We start from the raw sequence: 24,885 nt of genomic DNA on the forward strand, positions 1-24,885 counted from the left end.
CTAGAAGCATCTTCTCAGCTGAAAGTTCCCTTTCCCCGCATAATGCTAGTCCACGCCAAGTCCTCAAAAAACAAAAACAAAAACAAAACAAAACAAAAAAACAACCAACCAGCACAGGTTCTAAAGACATTGATAGCCTGTTCTCTGTGGGGAAGCTCAGAAGAGACAGCAACCAGGAAAGATTGTGCTTTCAGTGAAAGAACAAACAGTTAATGAACCTGTCTCATACAAGAGGATAACAGGTGAATTCTGGTGTCTGTCCTTGCTGGGCTGTGGAGAGGGTAGATGAATATTCTTTTGTGCAATGAAAACTGGACTCCGTGGATGTCTCGCTCTGAGTGTGCATTTGAAGCAGTTTGACACACACTGCACGCTTGTAAGGTTTTTGTGGTTTCAAGGTGGAAATCTTCCAAACATAACCACAGGGACCATGTACTCTGCTCCCTACTTTATCCTCTTCCCCTCCTTTCCCTTTCTTCTCCCCTCCCTTCTTTTTCTTCTGTCTCCTTCTCTCCCACACTCTCCTTCCCTCTCTTTCTCCTTCCTTTCTTTTCCTTCCATATTACTTTCTTTATCACTCCCCCCTATTCCTGGTGCTGGGGAAAAGGCCTCAGAGCCTTGTGTGGGTTAAGCAAGCTTTCTCCCACTGATCCATCAGCCCCTGCTTCCTGGTTTTCTAAAGACTCAAGGGCTCAAAAGGATTGTTGCCTTTTAAAAGACAATACAATTTAGTTTCGAAGAGTGACAGATTTGCATGCAACCCACAAAGGCTTAGAGGTACATTATTTTGACACTTCCTGAAGAGAAGGAAGGCACTGAGATCCAACGTAGGGACTCTAGGTTCTAAGAGCACTGTTAGGCTTTTGGAGTTTCAATCTCTATATGTGTTCAGTGAGCTGGGCAGACTCTGAACCTAAAATTTTACATGAAATCAGGAAGATGTTATGTTTGAAGTGTTTGCTTTGATGATACTCACACTTCCACATTTGGGTAAACGCTGAGGAATAATTACAAATATGAGATAGAAGAGGATTCCCATAAGGAAGACCAAGCTCCCCAGAGAAGACAATCCGTGCTGCAACGCAGAGAAGAAGGCAGGGTGGTAAGGCCTTCTTGCTTGCTGGATGCGTACCTTGCATTCATTAGTCACATTCCCTGCCTCAGGGAGGGTTGTGACTCAGACTACAAATCTCTAATCTACAACTAACTAGCAAAAGCCAAAAAAGAACCTTAGCGTGTGCGCGCACACATGCAACATCTGATTTGAACTTGGTCTTTTGTGAATTGATGTGATTTAGAGACACCTCCCAAATAAATGTACAGTACTCTCCAGGAAGAGACACATAAAATACCAGTGTTCATTCCACTGACACTGTGCGGCAGAAAAATTGTTGAGTTTTGGAAATGGAGAAATTGCATCTTTCAGAGTGCTTGCGTGCCAGAGTGTGCCCTGGGAAGCATGCTAGCTGACTGTTCTTCAGAACATGCTAAGCATACCTAATATGTTCCCAGTCCCCCCTGCTCTGCCACACTGACTGGGAACGGTAGCCATGTAAATGTCTCCACTAGCAAAATGGGCCACTTAACACTTGGAATGGAGCAAATCCCTTCCTATCCTTGCTGGGATTCATACATGTGCTTTGATGGCCTTGGAGGAAAATTCGGCCCTTTTAAATACTGAGTGGTTGAAACATTACCACTTATCTGACAACAAACACTTTACAGGAAGACCATGAATTTGGAATGCTTCTTTTCTGCACCTACAAGTATAGAAAAAAATTAAATTTCTTAGAAAACAGACAATTCTCTTTTTGGAGAAAGTTAATGAATAGGGAAAACATTAAGGAGGCCAAATATATAGGTCTTCTTCCCCAGTATATAGCTTAGAATAAAAGTCTATCCTGATTTTATTGGCATCTCGTATTTGTATTAAAAGTAGCCGGGGTTTAATGTTCTAAACTAAATCAGTGTGCTGACTAAATATTTCCAAGGTAGGTGGTATCTTTGGAAAGACTACACTTACTGGGTAGTTAGGTGTCAGATTGACACAACCTACAAATCACTTGGGAAGAGACTCCTCATGAGGAATTATCTAGATCAGTTTGGCCCATGGGCATGTTTGTGGGGTTTTGTCTAGATTGGTAATTGATGTATGAAGACTCAGTCCACTGTTGGTGGCACCATTCCTTAGTCAGGGAGTCCTGAACACTATAAGGAAAGAGAGTCAAGTTGAGAGCAAGCCAGTAAGGATCCACATGTTTATTCCCTTTTGGCTTTTGACTGCGGATATGTTAAAAGTGGTGTGACATGCTGCTTGAGTTCCTACAGTGACATTGCTAGAACTTTAGACTGGGATTATACCCAAATAAATCCTGTCCTACCCTAATTTGCTTTTTGTTGAGATATTTTGTTTCAGCAACAGAAATGAATACTTAACTCTTAGTGAAAGTCCATCTTTTGGATTTTTCTAAACAAATCTACATTGTTATTTTGCCGCTGAGTCACACTGTGTGTGTGTGTGTGTGTGTGTGTATGTGTGTGCGTGCGCTCATGTAGGTCAGAGGTTCATAATGGATGTATTCCTCTACCATTCCTCTCTTGTTCTTTTGAGACTGGGTCTTTTACTTAACTTGGAGTTGAGAATGACTTTGTTGAAGACAACAAAGTTCTCTATAACCCTTTTCTCTGTCATCCAGTAAATTCTTTTCAGGGAAGGAAATACACAGAAGTCTTTATGAAAGACAGGGTAAAGATCCCACACATTCCAGTCTTATTTTTTTCCTTTTCGTTTTATGTCCATTTGTACATGTATGTACGTGCGCGCGCGTGTGTGTGTGTGTGTGTGTGTGTGTGTGAATGGGTGACATGTGGTGGTCTGGGAGATAGAACTCAAGTAAGTCATAAGACTTGGTGACAAGACACCTCCCCTGCCGCCATCTCACTGGCCCCTGTTTCTAAACAAATAGAGAAGTTGAGAATAGGGTGAGTGGTGAGAAGAAACATTTGAATCTGTGCCCCGTGGAGAAACTTAGAGGGGAAAAGGGCTTCCCTCAAGCCCGCACTGCCACCCCATCCCCCACACAGTCCCTTTGAGGCAATGGCATCTTCTACTGTGACCTGCAGGTCACCCTGACGTTGCTTCAATGAGCCGCGCTCCCACAGCTTGCACAGCCCCACAAACAGGTCTCAGAAAATACAAGAGCAAGGGACCTGGCTTTGAAACTGCAGTGTGGAAAGTTTGGGCCTGTGGACAGAGCTCCACTTCACAGGACGAAGAACTCCATTCAAAGAGACTGAGCTGGGGAAACACTTAGGAGTGTTCCTTTTATGCCTGACTCAGGGCACTTTGCTGGGTTGTGGGGCAGGATTTCCAAGTGATCGCATCTCCCTGGGCAACTTCAGCGGCCGGTTCTTAACAATAGTACCTGTAAAGCAAAGAACTGAAAGAATGGTTTCATAATTTTGCTACTATAACTCTACCTGAGATGGGTTGATTGATTGATCCAGGAATTGCAATTCTTTCCTGTGTGTGAGAAGCAAACCTTTTGCCCGTGTGGCTGTCTCAGGCTCTTTGACAGGAAGATGGAATGGAAGTTTCACACAGTCAGACACTACATCTTACTAAGTGCGGCTGGTGAGAATAGCAAGTTAAGAAACACGGGTACCACATTTAGTGTCAGCTATGAGTCCTAGGTTTTCTTTATAGGCGCATACATTGTATATGTACAAATGACATGAAAGCAGAAATGAAATTTTCTAGGAGAACAAAGGGGATGATGGGAATAGGAAGGGTTAAAAAGAGGATGGTGGTAGAGTACAGGACTGATATACTCAAAACTATGTTGTACACTCACATGAAAACAGAATTACATTGTGTAAACAATAATAATAATAAACATTTTAAAAAGTAAAAAGGCAAATGTGATGCCAGGAAGATGACTCAGTTGTTAAAGTATTTGCCTTGTACCTATGTATACCTGAGTTTGATGCCTAGAATCCATGCTTTATAAGGGAGCTGGGTGTGGTGGCCTGTGCTTAAGGTGTTAGCACCAGGGAAGAAGAGACAAGAGTATTCCTATGGCTCCTAGAAGCCAATGTAGCCTAACAGGAGCTCCAGGCCAATGGGAGAGTTCCAAAACTATGTGAAAGGCTCACAAGAAATGATTGCTGCTCTATCCACACACACACACACACACACACACACACACACAGCACAGCACAAACATATGAACAATATTGTGTGTGTGTGTGTGTATACAAAACTCTGAAGATCTTTAGAGACTCTTGCAAGCCAAAGAGGCCCCTTCCTTAGTGTTTGACATAGCTGCTTACTCATGTATTGCTATCCTATAGTCAGAGTTGCAAAAAAATCAGTCAGATCGCAGCATATTCTAGTATTGCAATTACAACATCTGAATGCTAAGAAAAACTGCACAATCGAAAACTATATCAAGAATTGGCTACTGTAATTGTTACTCTCTCCATTGTTATGACAAAATACTTGTTAAGAACAGCTTGAAGAATGAAGGGTTTATCAGTTTGCAGGCACAGTTTATCATGGCAGAGCAATTGTGGTTGCAGGAGCATGAGGCAGCTGGTCACATGGCATCCACAGTCAGGAAGGAAAGTGAGATGAATGCTGCCACTTGGCTTGTTTTCTCTTTATCAGTCTAGGCACCCAGCGCAGGGAATGTTACCACCCACTTTGGGGGTGGGTCTTCAAGCCTCAATTAATCAATCCAGAAACCCCCCAACAAACACACCCATAAGTTTGTTTCCATGATGGTTCTACATTCTAACAAGTTGACAATCACTACCACCTTGAACTAGAGATAGAACAAACAACTATCTTTGGGAAAGGATTCTAGTGAAATTTAGCCTGTGAAGGTATTTGGCATTCATTCTGCAGGCAAGATAAAAATGGTGACCAAAAGCAATTTGCAGGAAGAAATGGTTTATTTGCCATATAGTTCCTGGTCACAGTCCATCACTGAAGGAAATCAGGGCAGGAACTTGAATCAGAAACCACGGAGGATGCTGCTTGCTGACCCTCAAGGGTTCATGCTCAGTTAGCTTTCTTAAACAGTACAGGCCTAGGATGGATGGTACCACCCACAGTGGGTTAAACTACCCTACATTAATTAACAGTCAGGGCAATGTCCAACAGACATTCTCACTGGCCAGTCTGAACCAGGCAATCCCTCACCAAGACCAGGAAGCTCTAGGCCATGTCAAGTTGATAGCTAAAGCTTGCTAGGAAAAGAGGTTTTGCTGCTATATATGAATCTTTGGAAAATTATTTTTTTCAGTTTAAAAATAAAACCTAGTTGTAGCTCTGCATTTTTTATTCTTTATTGTTGATTAGCTGTAGATAGTCCACTGTGAGGTTTATTATGTGAGAAATTACTTGATATTGTGTAAAAAGGCAATATTCCTGCACATCAAGTATAGCTTGAACCCACGTCCACCTAAAAAAATGTCACAGTTGTTACATGTGCTTCTGGTGTGTGTGTGTGTGTGTGTGTGTGTGTGTGAATGTAAAGGTGTGCATATGTGAGTGGCTATGCATGTTGAGGCCAGAGATTGACCTAAGTGTTTTCTTCAGTTGTTCCCAACCTTATTTTTTGAAATGATCTTTCAATAAATCTTGAGTTCACTAATTGGATAGACTAGCTGACCCTGGAATGTTCCTGGCTATGCCTTTTCAGTGCCAGGAGTGTAGACACATCTGGGTTTTTTTGTGTGGGTCCCAGGGATCTGGACTCAGATCCTCATGCTTGCTTGCAAGTACATTGCTTCCGGAGACAACCCCTCCCCAGTCAACCCTCTACATTTCCAATTATCTTGTGTTAGGATAGTAGTTATCCTCATGTCTTGAAATAATGGTTGGCGAATAGAAGAATGAACCAAATAGATGCCCCTGAAATTCCTCTTATCTAATCCAAGTACCAAATCATTCCTGAAAAAAAAATCAAAAGAAATCATCTCATTATTGATGACATGAGACCACAGATGCCTGGCACATGCCAGGATGGAAGGGTTTCAAAGCACAATAGATGATTATAAATTGTAGCAGATGGCCTTTCCAAATGCACTTCCTGGTTCCCATGTAGTTTTCTTAGTGGTTTGGCCATTGGTCTGGCAAATATTTTATCTTTATCTCATTAAGAACATCAAGAGCAGATTTTCCCCCTTGTTAGGATCTTTACTACATCTTCATAATCTTGCCTCAGGTTTGAATCATTTATCTGAATCTGTGCCACACAATTTATTCTTCAGAGACATTAATTATCTTCCCAACTGGTTGACTGCACTGAGTTAAAATGGATAAAGATGGAGACAAGAATATTTCATTCACAAAGGCAATAGAAATGTGCATTTGTTGGGAGGGGCTTCCTGTATCTGGGAGATTGGTGAGATTATTCACTGAAGGTTATGGTAACTGACAAGACAACTTGATTTGATCTTATGACAAGATATCGGCAGAAGTAGGTGGCAGCATTTATATATCAAAGGCATATATATATATGTACACATATGCATATATACATACATAGCTATGTATATGTATATAAATACACACATATTGGTGATTAAGGTCATCTAACTTAGGACCTCCAGCATATTAGGCAACCAGTCTACCAACTGAGCTGCATGTTCAGTCTCTAAGAGCAAATTGCTTGGATTGCTGGGTTAGGCAGGAAGGAGAAAGTAGAATTTGATTAATTTTAGTTGTTATTTATTATTTGCATATGCACTTGTGTTTTATGTGCGCAGATACAAGGTTTTACCTGTGTATGTACATGTGGAAATGTTGATGCAAGGTGTTTTCCTTGATCAGTCTCTACCATAGTTGACACAGGGTCCCTCATTGAGCCTGGAGCTCACTATTTTGGCTAATCTGGCTAGCCAATTCATCCTGGGATTCCCAGTTTCCTACTCTCATGTGCTAGGACTACAGGTATCAGGTGGGTCATGGCCTCTGGCTTTTACTATTTAAAAAAATAAAAAGACTTGTTTTTATTTCTCACCTCTGTGCATATACCTGCATGCATGTGTCTCGTGTATACAGGTGCCCTCCCCCAAGACCAGAGAGGGCATTAGATCCCTTGAAGCTAAAATCACAGGCAGCTGGGAACTGCCTAATATGGGTGCTGGGAACTGAACTCAAGTCCCCGCAAGCACATCAAGTGTTCTTTTTTTTTCCCCGGTGACCACATAAATATCATTTATTTATTTTTGAAACGCTTTTTATTATTTAAATTAGAAAGAAGCTTGCTTCCCATTTCAGTCCCAGCTCCCTCTCCCTCCCCCCACACCCACTCCCCCCAGTTCCCCCCAGCCCCCACCCAATCCCCACTCCATTCACCATGGAGGGTGAGGCCCTCCATGGGGGTTCTTTAGAGTCTGTCATTTCATTCCAGGGAGGGCCCAGGCCTTCCCCCAAGTGTCCAGATTGAGGGAGCATCCCTCATTGTGGGATGGGCACCCAAAGTCCATTCGTGTGTCAGGGATAAATATTACCCAAAGCCCCATAGATTGCCTAGGCCTCCTCACTGACACCCACATTCAGGGGGCCTGGGTCAGTCCCATGCTGGCCTCTCAACCATCAATCTGGGATCCGAGAGCTAACCCTTGTTCAAGTCAGCTGTTGCTCTGGGTTTCACCAGCCCAGTCTTGACCCCTTTGCTCATCACTCCTCCCTCTCTTTCACTGGGTTCCAGGAGTTCAGTTCGGGGTTTAGCTGTGGGTGTCTGCCTCTGCTTCCCTCTGTTACTGGATGGAGGTTCTAGGATGGTATGTAAGATAGTCATCAAAATCGTTATCAGGGAGGGACATTGTATAATAAGCACTTTACACACTGTGCCATCTCCTCTAATTCTCAAGTGTATCAATGATAGGATCTCACTCTGTAGTTCAAGGCTGTTCACAGACGTGCCCAGGCTGATCATGATCGTAGGAGTTTCTTGCTTCTTGCTTCTTCTTCCCGAGCGTCTTGATTTCAGGCACGTATTACTCTACCTGGGTTAATCTTAACTGAAATATCAGTGCTATAACATCTCATTAGCATGATTTTAAATGTTGGGGAAGTAAGGAAATTAAGAAATTGTAAAAGATAAGCCCAGGCTTAAACTCGGTTTGACACAAGAGTGTGTTTGTATCTCAAACTTAATGTGAATGGGGATTATTTGGAGGTCTATTTTCATTTTACTTATATATATGCTGCATGGGCAGGTGCCTCCAAAGGCCATAAGAGGGGATTAGAAATTCAGGCAGTTGTTAGTTGCCCAGTTTGGGTGCTAGGACCCAAATTCAGGTCCTCTGTAAGAACAGCCAAAGTGCATCTAAAACTGAGCCCTGCCTCTAGCCTCTGCATGGATATCATAATTTGAAAATCTTGACTTCAGTGGTTTGTTTTGTTTTGCTTTTAAAATCCATGAAGCTGGGAAGGGGACATATTAAGATTAATACAAGGAATTGGAGGAGGGAAATGGGGGTTGGATATTACCATATTTTATTGTGTACATGTTCAAAATTGTCAGGAATAAACACTAAGTGTAAATTTTTAAAAAAGTAGAGTTAATGCCCACAGAGATGCAGAAAAAGAGAACATTTTCAAGTTACACAACTACTCCCATAAAACAAATTTTTAAAATTTCCCATTTCCTAAGTAGGTCAGTGCAACAAATGTTCTTAGAGATGAGTCATGTCTAAATTCCTAATGCACAATATTCAATAGAATGGAAATGAAATCCCAGCCCTCACCAAGTCTGCCTCAGAGTAAAACTGCACCAAACACGCCACCGTAATATTGTTTGAGATGTAAACATGTTGCCGCACCACACAAAATGAAGAGTATGGTTTTAAAAATTAGGAAAGATGGGGTAGAAGGCAACCGTGTTGATCTCTGGATTCCATGTGCACCTGCATGAACCACACATCCATGTAGATTGAGATGTGCCTGTGCGCTGTGAAGGCGCCAGGGGAATCTGAGTTTCTACGAGCTTCTAAGTGATGCTGACAGCGGTGCCTGATGGTGGGCTATGATCCGAGTAGAGGGGATGTCACAGGTGAGACACAGATGGACATTTACACACTCCAGCCAGGGTGCTGTAAGCCAACACACAGCGTCTAGCCTGTACCGCCATTGCCTGCTTTTTATGCCCCAATCCATTCTGCCCACTCACGGGGGCGCTTAGTGATTTATACACTTCAAAGCACTCGTGCGGTTGAGCTGCGCCCCTCTCCAGCGCTGATGCTCTCATACTGTTTCCTCTGCTTGAAAAGAACTCACCCTCAAGATGTCATTGCCGTAAGTGGTTCTCTGACCTTGCCCATACAGTGCGACTTGCTTTTTCCTTTGCTCAGAATACACACTTTTGGTGTTAGCATTGATCATTTTGGATTGTGTTTATCTTCGCTAAATTCTGACCTCATCAATCATAGAATAAGCTATCCTGGAGCTAGCACAATGGTCTACGTTTTGGAGTGTTGAATATATATATATATATATATATATATATATATATATATATATATATGCTTGTGGAGGCCAGAGGTCAATGTCTTTCCATCATATTTTAAAAGACAGTGTCTCTCATTAAGCTCACCCTAGTTTGGCTAGGATGACTGATCAACAAACCCAGGAATCCTTCTGTCTCCACCTCCCCAGTTTTGGAACTACAAATGCACAAGCCACACATGGATCTTTAAGTGAGTGATGGGGAATCAAACTGAGGTCCTCATGTTTGCACAGTGAGCACTTTAGTGACTGAGGCATCTATCTCCCTATGCTCCAAGTATGTCTTGATTTCATTTCCTGAATGCTACGATATTCTTTGGACTTAAAATTTAAACATAGTTGCTGTGACTGATATTTTCCTGTTTTTACTCTCTCAAACTCTGTTATGTTTTGTTTTTTGTTGTTGTTTGTTTTTAACTTCTTGTAATGTACTGGTTGGTTTTGTGTCAATTTGACACAAGCTAGAGTCACCAGGCAAGAAGGTGCCTCAATTTGGAAAATGCCTTTATAAGATCCAGTAGTGAGGCACTTACTTAGTGATCACTGTGGTCCTGGGTTCTGTGAGAAAACCATATAAAGCAAGCCAGTAAGAAGCATCCCTCCATGGCCTCTGTATCAGCTCCTGCCTCCACGTTCCTGCCCTGCGTGAGTTCCTGTGCTGACTCCCTTCAGTGATGAACAGCAATGCAGAAGTGTGAGCTAAACGAACCCTTTCCTCCCCAACTTGCTTCTTGGTCATGGTGTTTTGGCACAGCAAGAGAAACTCAAACTAAGACAACTAGCTTGCATGCTCCATCTCTGAGCTTCAAAGCTCCTGAACATGTTGTGTCTCTCAGAATCAAGTGTCATTATTAACAGGATAGATTCTGAAGCCAGATAACCTTGGATTCAAAATCTAAGGAAACCAGGCACCTTTGCGTGAACTATTCGATTTCTTTTGTGACCCTGGTTTTGACCAGTAAATTAGTAGAGGTAAGGACACCTCCCATGCTGCTTAGCTTTAATTGGCAAATTGACCCAACCTAGAATCATCAATAGTCTCAATGAGGTACTGCCTAAATGTGGGTGCGTCTGTGGGGAATTGCAGTGTTTATAGAAACTGAGACCAGAAGACAGAGACAGAGAGACAGAGAGAGAGAGAGAGAGAGAGAGAGAGAGAGAGAGAGAGAGAGAGAGAGAGAGAGAGAGAGAGAACTGATGAGCGAGCATACCTGCATCTGTTCCTCTCTGCTTTTGACTGTGCATGTGTTGTGACTGGCTGCCTCACGGCCCTGTCTTGACTTCCCTGCATCGATGGACTGCAAGCAAACAAACACTTTTTCCTTTAAAGTGATTTTTTTGGTTAGGGCATTTTATCACCGAAACAGAAATGAAACTTGGACCTTTTCTTTCCAGAACTATGATCAGGATTTAATTCAGTGTGTATTTAAAGTGCTTCGCCTGGATAGCGCAAATGTTATAATAATGCCGGCAGCTATTATGCTACTCAATGCAGCCTCCTCCACACTGACTGACTTCTCTGCCTCATGACCAGACCTGAGTAATTTCTTTAAGACTAGGACTATGTCTCGTGTCTTTCTACATTTCCTGTCTGTGCAGAGACTGACATAGCATAGATTTTTTCCCCATAAATGCTTGCAGAAAAGATCAATGAAACGGCAGTTTGTTTCAGGAATGAAGCTTTAAACACACATTTGCTGTGCTCCTGTAGAACGGAAGCATGCTGTCCAGGTGGATTTTATCCGCTCACCACATGTTGCCCTCACACCACTTAGTACAGAAACCAGTGCTGCTCCTGGCCATCTTTCTTACACATATCCTTGACCATGCAACCCCATGCCAGCTACTACGGAGTGAACCCATTTCATATTTCTATCACATAGACATATGCCTGGGTAGCTTCCAAAAGCAGAGATGCATTTCCTACAGTTCTGGAGATTGGAAGACCAACATGAAGGTGCAATACACAGCAAGAGATGTCTTTCTAGACCATTCTGGGGCAGAAGGTGGAGGGCAAGGCATAGAGAAGGATGGGGCAGAAGGAGTGTGCTAAAACAACCCTTTTATAAGAATCTCACCCTCATAAGAACTAACCCCTCCCATAATGACATGAGGCCCATCCACGAGGACACAGCCAGCAAAATGTAAATTTGCATGGCATCTGAGGAGAGCGAATGTCTGCTCATCCCAGGTAGGGAACTGACAACAGGCCATAGCACAGCTGGCGCCGCAGTCCAACTTGGAGAACTAACATGTGCTGTTAAGGGTACTGGAATGGGACTGAGGGGTTACTTACAGGAGCAGACACGACTCAGAGGTGGGTGTGTCATCAAAGCATTGTCACCAAGCATTGGTGACAAGAGCTCACTGGCGCAGGGAACAGGAAGCACACTGCACAGCCTGCAGGCAGCCCAACAGGTCACAGAGCATCCTTTGTGGCTAGCGGATACGAGGCTCTGCCAGGCAGCTGGACTCATCAGTGAGTCTCTGCTTCCTCCAGGTGGCTGGGCTTGTCTGAGAGTGCCTCTCCACCGTCTTTACTGCTTATATACTCTTGTGAAGGGAGGGACCTAGTCAGTCTCATCCACTGAAGTGACTTATGGAGCTATTTTGCTTCCTGCGTTAACAGCTTCCTTTCAGGATGGAGTGTTTCACCTCCCCCTAGAGCAGTGGTTCTCAACCTTCCTAAGGCTACGAACCTTTTATGACAGTTCCTCATGTTGTAGTGACCCCGACCACAGAGTTATTTTGCTGCTACTTCGTAGCTGCAATTTTGCTACTGTTGTGAATTGTAAAGAAATTAACTGATATGCAGGATATCTGATATGTGACCCTAAAGGGGGGGTCACGACCCTCAGGTTGAGAACCACTGCCTTAGAACATCCTGTTGTTTAGGCCCCTTGAAAGCATACTGTCCTAAAACATCCTGCTGTTTCCCTTGCCTTTCATATCCTGTCTCAAGTTTACCCCCAAGATGGAAGATCTTTATCTCTGCAAAAACTGCTGAGCAACAATAACTACTCTTAGAGGCTCAACCTGTTAACACTACAGAACTATAGATTAAGTTTTCAGCACATGAACTTTTGGGAGAAGAAGGAATTCACAGCACTGGTATCAGCAAAGGCACTCTAACTCCTGAAACATTTTAAGTAGTAGCTGGTCATAGCCTGCTCTTTTTCTTCATTCATTGAAGTGAGTGTGAGTGTGTGTGTATGTGTGTGCGCACCCATGCGTGTTTTGCATGTGCTTGGGCACACATGTGGGGGGCATGCACATGGGTACACATGTATGCAAAGGCTTAAGGTTAATGTAGGAAATCATCTTTGACTACTCCCTTATTCAGTTACACATTATTCAGTGAGGTAGAGTCCCTCTATCAAACCCAGAGCTCAATGATGAGACTGGTCTTGCTAGCCAGCTTGCCCTGGAGTTCCCTTGTCTGCCTTCCCAGTCTGGAATTACAGGGAGCCACCGCACTCCTCCAACATTTGTGTGGGCTCTAGGCATCTGAATTCTAGTCCTTGCACTTGGGAAATAAGAGCTTTAGTCACTGAGCCATCTCCTCAGCTCCCCAGAAGAATGGCTCCTGATTCTTAAAAGTTGGAACAGTAGCTCAGTTGGTAAAGTGTTTGTCTCAGAGGCATAAGATGCCTCCCAGAACCCCATTTTTTTAAAAAGCCAGTCGTGGTGGATCATGCTTGTAATTCTAGCATGAGGGAGGTAGAGATGAGGTGGATCCCTGGGACTTACTGGCAAGCCAGCCTAGCCCGCTTGAGGAGTTCTAGGGAAGTGAGAGACCCTGTTTCAAAAGAAGATGGGTAGCACATGAGGGATGGCACTCGAGGTTGTCCTCTGGCATCCACACACATGTGCACACATGCATGAACACCTGCATGTATGCGTTCCCCCTACAAATACACACATGCAGGCACACAGGCAAAACCAAAGTCTCTTCTTCAGACTCCTGTATCTTTTTGGTTGTGTGCCCAGCCTTTAACAGCTGAGCTATCTCTCAGCCCGAGACCCTTATATCTTAACTGCTATATTGTACTGGATTGAATACTTTCAGATCCCCGCACGTTCTCCACCATGCCTATGGTGCCCACTCAGTTAGCAACAGCGGTCTTCATGTTTACCTGGCCTGATTTTCTCTGCATATTTCTGTCACCTGCAGCAAACCCCCCTCTAAACTAACTGTGCTTCTAAAAGCCTCATATATTGGCCTGAGTTTATCATAAGAGATTAAAGGCATGCAAAGTCTTCTCCAGAAACCAGCAGAGACGACGCTGGGGGCCTGGTTCCCAGTTAAAGCATCCTGGACCATAAGACAATGTTGTTAGTATTTCTGAAATCATGGGTGTTTATGGCAGACCTGGTGGGGAGGATACTTAATTCTGTGTATTCAGGTCCAAAGGAAAAATGTATAATGCTTATCTTATTTACTATTTATTTCGTGGGATTCATGTGTGTGCGGATCGTGTGTGTGTGTGTGTGTGTGTGTGTGTATGTGTGTGTGTGTGTGTCTGTGCATAGATTCATGTGTGTGTATGTGTCTCTACAGAGGTCAGAGAAGAACTCATGTGTTGTTCCTGAAGAGTTATCTATCCTTTTAATGACTCAGGGCCTTTCATTGGCCATGGTTTATCAAACTGGCTAGGCTGCCTGTCCAGGGAGCCCCAGGAATCTACCTGCCTGTCCCCAACTCTCTAGCAGTGGGATTATAAGCATGTATAATGGCATTTTGATGTGGCTTCTGGGGATTGGACTTAGATCCTCATGATCTTTACTGACTGACACATCTCCCAGACATAGTTTATTTTCTTATTGTAAAGTTTGGTGACAGTCAATTAACTGAACTCAGTTACTTATGAATGGATCTATCAAATGGAAAGGCTTGTAGCCTGAACAAAATGTCAGTCCATTGTCACTATCTGATGCTGCTTGAAGGACATGATGCAGTGGAGTTTAATGGCAGGATCTAGAGGATTGGCTGTGAGCTTCTAATGCTCATTAACACAGCTTCATGCCTGACTAGCAGGCCTTCAACTATGATCTGAGAAGCAAATGTTGCTTTTTCAGTCCTGCTCAATCATCGAGACGCCATTATTATAATTAGACAATTAAGTTAAAAATGAGTGTTTCAACACTGAGATTTCCTGTAACTCTTAACCCCACAGCCACCACCATGTAAAATAGACATGGGATGTACCACTTCCTGCCTGAATTGACACACAAAAGGCATTGGAAAGATCACGGGGTGCTATAATTTAGTTCTGCCAATCTGCCTGCTATCTACAAAACTTACCGAGAGGATTAAGACGAATGCAGCTGATTATTATTAGCACCTGACAGTGGGTTGAGCTGGTGTCCATCCATTCTGCAGATCCATAATGGCAGTGGCTGGAGTTGTTGGAGAGTAGATGGTGCTGTAAAGAATATCTCCAGGAAACAAACAAAACCAACAGCTTGCCAGAATTATAAAGACGTATAAAAATATTTCAGAAGCTTCTCAGTGCGTGGAGAAAGACACTTCTTCTCGGGGTCAGTGGAAATCAAGGCAAAGACAGACAGAGAAACCATTAAGTTCAGAGAGGGAGAAAGCATTGCAGGAAAGAAGGTGGCTCCACTGTGGTCACCACAGCCACAATCACAAAAACCCTGAACACGGAGATTAAAATACTTGGAAGTCACCAGAAATGGCATGAAGGGAAGGGATGTTAAATGTCTCATCCATCAAAATTGAAAGCAATTGTGTCTTGCTTTGCACTGTGTGTTATATGCACACATATATACATATATGTGTGTATATATGTATGTGTGTGTATTTGTGTGTGGTGTGTGCACATATATATGATTGTGTATATCTACGTGTGTATGTGTGATGCAGGAATGTGAGTATGGGTGAGCGTGCACTCCCATGTGTACATGGAGGCCAGATGAGGATATCCAGCATTCTGCTCCATCTTACCTCCTTGAGACAAGGTCTCTCACTGGACCCGGAGCTAGACTGGCCGTCAGCAAGCCCCAGTGATCCTCCTGTCTCTGTAGCCCACAGCTCTGGGGGTACAGGTACACAACACTGTGTCTGGATTGTTATACCGGTACTTGAAATCTGACTGAGGCCCTTACATTTATTCAGCCAGTGTTCTTACACCCTGAGCCATCCTCCAGCCCATATATTATGTTTCAAAATAAACTGACAGATACTGGGAGCGAGCTCTCACTTAGAGAAACCAGATTTATGAAAACAGTAAAAATGTTTGGGGAAAACAGAATGAATCAAATATTAGTGAAATACCTGCTCAAAAATATTTTATTCCACTGTGTTGGGCAGGAAACCTGCTTTTCTTAGCATTCATTTTTCAATTGCTTTGTCACTTTGGAAAATTAAGAGGGAAGCTCTAAAAGGGGTGGTTGATGTATAAGAGGGTGGAGTGGAGTCAGTGGGACAACTTCTACTGCTCCCTGGCACCACAACATGACTATGGTTGACAGCAATTAATTTCATATTTCAAAGTATCTAGCAGAAAAGAACTCACATGTTCAGAATACCAATAAGTGATAAATGTTTGAGGCAATGGAGAGGCTAATTATCCTGACCTGATGGTTGCTTACTATAGGCTTGTATTAAAATAACACACTGAAGGGCTGGGAGGTGGCTCAGTTGATAAAGCATTTGTGTAAGCGTGAGAACCTGAATTCGGAACCCCACTCACACAGTCCCAGAATGCCTATCATGAGATGGGAGGTGGAGACAGGAGACTCCCTGGAAGCTCATGGGCACACAGCAGTGAACAATAAGAGATCTTGTATGAAATAGCGGTAGATAAGAGCGACTCCTGGGGTTCCTCTCTAACCAACACATGCGCAGCTCAGCATGTGCTCGCACACAGGAACTCACACAAACATCTACACACAGAGAGATTAAAAATACACCATACTTCAGCTATTGTGTCAATCAACAGTTAGTGGACGGAGAGTCAGCTCAGCAGTTAAGCGTGCGTGCGCTCTTGCAGAGGACCCTGGTCTGCGTCCCAGCACCCATGTTAGTCGGGTCTACTCACAATCACCTTAACTCCAGCTCAGGGGATCTAAAACTACATAGACACACAAGCATACACATAAGAATGAGTTAAAAATGAATGCTAGTAAATAGTGTGCATTTAAGTTTTTTATTTTTATTTTTAAATTTAAATTTAAATTAGAAACAAGGTTGCTTCACATGTCAATTCCAGGTCCCTCTCCCTTTCGCTCCCCTCCTCCTGTGCCCTCCCACCCCCCCCCCAGTATCCCCTCATTTCTCCATGGAGGGTGAGGCATTTAAGTTTTATGACTTCATCCTTCTCCATGGGGCTTGGCCAGGACTATTCAGGTCCAATGAGAGTTCCATTTAAGACCTCTTTGATGATAAATGAACATGTTACTTTCTGTTCCAGCTACTCTAATAGAAAATGTATACTGAAGCAACTGACAGGAGAAAGAGTGTGGCTTACGGGTCCAGGTTATAGTCCACCATGATAGGGATTACACAGCTGCAGGTGAGTAATAGGTTATCTGTTATGTCACATCCAAAATCAGGAAATCAGGATCACAGTGATAAATGCATGCTTGGTGGTACTTGGCTTGTTATGTCCACTTTATAGAGCCCAGCATTCCAGCCCTGGGAATGGGAGCCACCCACATGGTGCAAGTCTTCCCAGCTTAGTTAACACTATCAAAATAAGCACTCACAGGTGTGCCCAGCTGACTTTCTCCCAGGTGATGCCAGCTAGATTCTCCCAAGCTGACAGTTAGCCCTGACCATCAGGGGAAATATGTAGTTTACACTGGATTTTTCTTTATTTATAAGCATTATTAATTGTAAGAAGTTAAGAGTTTTGTAATCACTTTTTCATACTTCTATATAGTGTTCTTTGATCATTCTCACCTCCCACTGCCCTCTTCTTGGCCTTTACAGCAGTCATTTTCCTGTGTAAAATAACCCACTTCTCCTTTCATGAGAAATAGCTAGATTCTGTATATGAGAAGAAACATGTGACATTTGACTTTCTGAGTCTGGCTTATATCGTGTTACATAATTCATGCGTTTCCTACAAGTGACATAATCTAATGTGTCTCTATGGCTAAAAACACTCCATTGTGTATGTGTTCTATATTTCCTTCATCAATCAACTAGCATCTAAGCTTCTTCCATTAATTGGCTACTGTGAAGAATGGTCCAGCAAATATGAATGTGCAAATGTAATTTTTGAAAAGGTTTTGTTTCTTAATTGTGTGTGTGTGTGTGTGTGTTGGAGCTACAGGTGGTTGTAAACTTGTAAAAAGCTGACATAGACACTAGGAACCAAACTTAGGGCCTCTGCAAGAGCAACAAGAGCTCTTAACCACTAAGCCAACTTTCTGGCCTAAAAAGGGCAAACATCTTTTTTAAAAATTATTTTATTTAAATTAGAAACAAGCTTGTTTTACATGTCAATCCCAGTTCCATCACCCTTCCCTGCTCCCCTGCCCACTGACCCCTATCCCATCACCTTCTACTCCCCAGGGAAGGTGAGGCATTCCATGGGGGGGTCTTCAAAGTCTGCCATATCATTTGGAGCATGACCTAGGCCATCCCCCATGTGTTTAGGCTGAGAGAGTATCCCTCTATGTGGAATGGGCTGTCAACATCTATTCATACACTAGAGATAAATGCTGATCTACTACCAGAGGCCCCATAGATTGCCCAGGCCTCCTAATTGACACCCATGTTCAAGGGGTCTGGATCAGTCCTATGCTGGTTTCCCAGTTATTGGTCTGGGGTCCGTGAGCAACCCCTTGTTCATGTCAGCTGTTTCTGTGCGAATTCTCCAGCCTCCCTCTCTGCAACTGAATTCCAGGAGTTTGGCTCAGTGTTTACCTGTGGGTGTCTGCTTCTTCCATCAGCTACTGGATGAAGGCTAAGGGCAAATGTCTTGGTGGTAGACTGCCTTAGATTTCCTCAGTCATATGCCCAAGGGTAATATAGCTGGATTCTATGGCAGTTCTACTTTTAGGTTTTTTTTTTTTGAGGACCTTTCACACTAGTTTCCAGAGTGACCACATCAATTATCAGTGCCACCAACAGCAGACTTTAGGAAACTCTGAATACAAGTAATGAATGCCCCTCTTGCCTTCTCAAGCCCCTAAGTGTCCAGAAACTATAGAGTTAGCATCATCCCTTTGGATTTGGATGCTTATTTGCACTGACAATCAACATGAAGCTCAAAGACAGCAAACAGCATTCAGAAGCCACACAACAAGTTCATTATGGTGTCCAGGCCCATCATAAAGCATTAGTTACCGTGGTGTGTTTTGTTATTGTCCAAGCCAGCGGCAGGTGTAGTCATATGTACTTTAGGATTTTTTTCCCAGCCAGAGGCCAAGTCTATGGAGAGGCCACTGAGAGCCAGCTGTCTACAGCTGCTATTGTTAATTCATTAAACTTCATGCTTTATCCTCCCTGGAAATTGCTGGCAAACAATAACACCGGTGCTTGATGCCGGTCTTGCTGACAATATCAATTATTTAGTTTTCTGCCAATTCCTGTTAGAGTTTCCCTAACTGGAAAATTTACACTGTGTTATTGAATTAAAAAAACAGTGGAAAGCTTTAGGGAATCTAAACCAATTAGCCAGAATTGTAAACCCCTTTGTTCACAATAATTTGTTTACATGACTGATTCAGCCTTTTAATTATGGGGGACCCATGCAGACCACAAAAGGTGCTCCTACAGCCATTCTTTGTGGGGCACAACAATGCCAACATGACAAGACTCGTTTTTCCTAAAATTTTTTAGTGTGTATATGTGTGTGTGTGTTGTATATGATATATATTCATGTTTTGTGCATGTGTGCATGCCCTGTACATAGAGGTCAGGAGGGCATCAGATGACCCACTCATCCACTTGAAGTAGAGTCTCTCACTGAATCTGGAACTAGCCTTGTAGTGATTAAACCCTAGTGATTCTGTCTCTGTCAACAGTAGCGTTGGGGTACAGATACTGCACCCAGCATTTATGAGGGTAGTGGTAATTTGAGCTCAGGCCTTCATATTTGCACAGCAAGCTCCCTCGCCCACTGAGCAATCCCCCTAGCCCCAACATTAGCATGTTGATAATAACACTGTAGAGATATTTGGGGCTTCCTATGATCTTTTCTGGGCAGTTATCTCATCCATGGCATCAGCAAGTCTGTAAGCATCATCTCACCAATTCTTCATCTTTCCACAGTTCCTGCAAGCTCCTCTTCCCATTTTTTCCTTTTAGAGCTGTCTTTCAATGCTCGCTATGTTGTTTTTGTTTGTTTGTTTGTTTTTACTTTTATTCCATTCTTTCTTTGACAATCTTACCATGTATAAAACATATTCTGCTCACTGTGACCTCCACCCTATTTGGTTTTGCTATCTACCCTATTATTAATCCTACCAGTGTTATGAGTTTGTATGTGTGTGGGGGGGAGTCTTCACTAACTACAGTGGTGTAGAATCAACATGTTGATCACTGTGCGCATGATGAAGTGGTTCCATCTAACATGTGCAGTGTCTCCCAAAGACTCAGAGAAGTTGACACGCAATGGATAAATATTTGCACTGTGTTTTTTGTAGTCTGCTGATATTTGGTTACTGAAATGCATCCTTCTTTCTTCCGTGTGCTTAATGTGTATATATGTATATAACAAGAGTGCATGTGTGTGGTGTGTATGTGGTATGTGCATATGTGCATATATGCTCATGTGAGTATACATATGTGTTGGGTGTGTGCATACATGTGTATGCATGCATGTGGAAGCCAGAGGTCAACCTCGAATAGCATTTTTAGAGACATTACCTGGATTTTCTGAGATAGCAGATAGATCTTTGGTACCTGGAGCTCGTTAGGACCACTTCAGTGGCCAGCTGCTGAGCTCATCCGATCCACCTTTCTGTGAGTCACAGCACTAGGATTGCAGGCACAAGTTACAATGCCTGGATTTTTGAGTGGGCTCTGAAGGAATCAAATCAGAACTTTAGATTTGAACAACAAACATTTCACAAACTGAGCCATCTCCCCAGCCTGAAGTCCCTATGGATAAGAATGTGGGTGAACATAGAATGTAGAAGAATGATTCTGAGAAACGACATCTGTTCTTGTGGTGTTTATACATACTTTAAATGAGTACTTTGATCAGTATGTGAGAGCTGTCACAACAACTTCCACAGGGGATTGCACGCATAACCACAATTCATGTCCACCCTGCAGGAATCTGGTCCATGACCTGACACACCCACAAGGATGCAGAAAAGATGCTTTGATGAACAACTATGTGGTGAAATTTCTAATGTCTTTGGATGGGCTAATGAGTTACCTTCAAGATGCAAGCTAAGTAGTGTTCCTTCAAGAAACCATAGATTTTTAAATGACAATACCAGTGCAAAGTGTGTGGATTATTGACCAGGGAGCCTACAGATAACTCCAAAACAATATAGGCTAATGACATGGGTCTTTGTTGTATACTGGAAGTAGAGGGTAAGACCCTGTTGTTGAAGACACCACACATCCTGACCCAAGAAACAAAGAAATAAAGCTTCAACCAAGCTGGAAGCTGCCTCCCTGCTGGCTAGCAGTATTCATAGTGCCAGACGCTGCTTTACAGAATGCTGGGAAGACAAGCTTTTGGCATTTGTAAGCTGTGAGCCTTGCATGCCACAATACTGACCTGTCAGGCGTGATGTACCTACTGGTGCAACAGTGACATGACTGTTTGGAAGGAGATGTACAATCTTTCAAAGTGGGGAAAACACTGAAGGTCCCTGTGTTTAGAAGAGATTGTTTGTATGCATGTGCATGTGTGCTTGCATGGGTGCGTGCCTGTGTGTGTGTATGTGTGTGTGTGTGTGTGTGTGTGTGCGTGCATGCGTGGGTGTGTGTGTAAACTTGTGCATGTGCAGAAAGAAAGGGTGTTGGGTGTCCTTTTCCATCACTCTCCATCTACTTCTTTGAGGCAGGCTCTCTCTTTGGACTTAAGGCTCCCATTTTCTCTGCTTTGCTGGAAGTCAGAACGCCCGGGCAACCCTTGTCCCCTTAGATGTGGCATTATAGGTATGTAAGTGATGCCCCACTTGTTACATGGGTGCTGGGATTTGAACTTTTATCCTCACAATTGCACAGGTGCTCTAAAACACCATCTCTCCAGCTGCCACACATGGAGCCACCGGGAATGACCCTGTAGCTTTATCTTTCGGGAAGCCTTCTGCAGTAAGAGGCCATCCCCCCCCCATCTCATACTTATACCTTGAGCTCTGTGTCTTGTGGTAGAAGCAATTATGGCCCCTCTCGTCATTCTGTAAAGTGGTGGGGTTGGCAGGATCTCAAGGTCTTCCGTTAAAATTCACACAAGGTTCGTTTCTGTCCTCACTGCCTCCTGATCCCATCCGGCCCCATGATTTTCATTTAAGTCTCTCAGATTTGTGCCGCTACACAAATGATTGCTGGCACCTTAGCGAACATATACAGCCTGCTTTACAGACTCCGCTTGATGCAATTCTGCATCTTCCCCGGTACAAAATGCAGTGTCAGGGTCTTTTTACTTCAAAGGATGGAAAGTGAACACAAATCAGTTTTGGGTGGGAGAGGGGAAGATGAGTGGAAGACTCCAGGGCTGGGCAACTCCAGGGGCAGATGTGGCTCTAAACTTGCTAGAAACTGATGCTAAAAAGAATTTGTTTCAGAAGCGTGGAGGATGGTTAGAAAGCACCTACTGTTCTTGCAGAGGGTGAACCAGAGTTCAGTTCCCAGAAACTATGGCAGGCAGCTCAAAACTACCTGTGACTACAGCTCCAATGGATTTGCTGCAACACACACTGATTCTCCCCCCTCTCTCTCTGTCTCTCTGTCTCTCTGTCTCTCTGTCTCTCTGTCTCTCTGTCTCTCTCTCTCTCTCTCTCTCTCAATCTCTCCCTCCCCTCTCCCTACTCCCCGCTCTCCAAGTAAATGCTGTCCTGTGTATTGTGGACTACAATTCTCCTACAATTGTCTCCCAAGTACTGGGTTTACAGACATGTGCCACTGTGCCTTCATAAACTTAATAAAGTTTTAAAAGCACTTATTAGTAGTTGGGACTCTCTAGAGGAACTATGCCAATTGTACTAATAAAACACACACACATGCATGCTCACACACATGTGCACACACACACACACACACACACACACACACACCAGTATCTCAGCAGCTGACAATGATCATCCACATCATGAAGAGGCTGAGAACCTGGTAGCTGCTCAGTCTACAGGTCAGGGTGCCCCATCTGTCCCGATAAAGCTGAAGATATGGATGCCCCCTAGATATTTAGTCAACACTAAATTATCAAAGTAGCCAGGATCTAATGTCACAAAAGGATGACCACAGCAGACATAGACACAGCCAGGAAGAAGAGAAAGGAGGCAGGTGTCACAGTGTCACGTCTGCTGCGTGGCCTGTGTCCGAGAACGTGCGGAGGGTGTCGGGGATTGACAACACAGAGACTCGTTTAACGATATAAAGAGAACTTTAAACAGGCTCCAAAAAGGTTCAAGAAAAACTTCCTAAGAAAAGCTCCCACCAGAGAAGCTTCTGCTCTCTCCTCTACCCTGGCTGGTTCTGCTCTGACCGAGGTGGATGTGTGTGGGTTTTTGAAGGTGCGGTTAGTCTTTGGACAAGGTCGAGGTCAGGGCGGTTTCCGTGGGAAGGCCTTTCCCAGGAACTTATTGTATCATTTTTAGTAAACATGTTTTTACTAAACATTGTCTTACAGCTGCCTACTCCCAGGCAGAAGGGGAAGTGGGTCTCTGCTCAAGGTCTGGTGTTCCCACAATTCACCCCTTTTTATTTTCAAATGAGGCACTCCTGGCTTAGGTCAAGTAGGGTCACCCTCCCTTTCCCGTCTTTGGGGGACCTTGAACCCCTGTTTAGGTGGGAGGGGTCTTCCCCACAGGTTGTCCGTCATCGGAGATACCCCAACCTTAAATCATCTGTAACCAACCTTCATGGCTATCGGGATTGCCATGGGCTAAGCTAAGCAATACTTGGTTACGGATCTCTTGTCTCTGGAACAAGGCACGTTTGAGCTCGGCATAAAGCCAGAATGCCTACCGCCACTGTCACCATTTCCAGGACCCCCATTGACATAGCGCCTCTCCATTACCATACCCATCACCAGATCTGGGCCATAACATTCTACCAGCCTTCATCTGTTATAAGGGTAACATGCACATGATTTACATTTTGTTACAAGGGTAACCCGTATGTGATTTACATTTACAATTTGATAAAGTTTACAATCGTTTCAAGATCTGGTCAGGAAAGCATTTAGAAAGTGCACTTGCACAGATACATTGGGCACAATCATTGATGTTACACATGTAGCATTATGAAAAATATGAACAATAGTTGTCACATTAGGACAAGTTGCATTTCTCCAGAAAAATACACTGGTCTAGTCGTGATTCCAGAAACAGGAACCATCAAGTCTGGTATTTCAAGTGACCATGTCCTGTTCAAATACTGAAAAGAGGCTTTTGCCACTCATAGTCCATATCAATGTCCAAATATTTTAAATGGGTCCTTTTTTCCCCTAAAGGGAAAACTGGCAAAATGAATTCTGTTGTTTCAAGGTGTGTCAAGGGCAGACAGTTAGTCTTTTCAGTTCTTTGTTGGCTTCGGGATGAAAACTCACGGGTCCGGAAGGTTAATGTAGCAGGTCTGTTGAGAAACTGGAAATCTCGAACTGACTGTTTTCTTTCTTTCTTGGGCTGTAGATTCGATAACATCAAGGGTCAGGAACACTGATTTAGGAGATCTCACTCAAACTGGCTTAGGTAGGCTCCCATGGTCTCAGGTCCAGTTTTTCTCTGCTCCATGCATCTCACTAATTGGTCTGACAGCTGCCGAAGCTTTATTCTTTTCCTACAAGAAAACATAAACATGCCCTCGACCCCAAATTAGGGTCTTCTCCACTGTCTAGTGCATGGATGTCTCCATTTGACCTGAGCAATGGTTGCTCAAGTTCCATCATGTCAGAATCTGTCTGAAGCTCACTGGCATTCACATTATAAAATTTTTAAATGAGGAGTGTATTATTTGATGAGTCATGTGGGGACTGGGGGCATTATTCCCCCTTTTTTATTTTCTAAAAAAGTTTTCTTTTTTGAACTGTTGAAGCTGGACCATAACAGTAGAAGGATTTGTCTACCCTCCTTGGTTAACTATCTAGGTAAATTGGGCTTACTAAATAACTTTTGAAAATTATTTGAAGTCTGTGAGCAGTCTTTCCCAATCTAACCTGTAGAACTCTCACTAGCTGACAAGGCCTCTTAAATTTTAAATT

Source organism: Mesocricetus auratus, unplaced genomic scaffold, assembly GCF_017639785.1.
Source record: "Mesocricetus auratus isolate SY011 unplaced genomic scaffold, BCM_Maur_2.0 Super-Scaffold_100025, whole genome shotgun sequence".
Classification (NCBI taxonomy): Eukaryota; Metazoa; Chordata; class Mammalia; order Rodentia; family Cricetidae; genus Mesocricetus; species Mesocricetus auratus.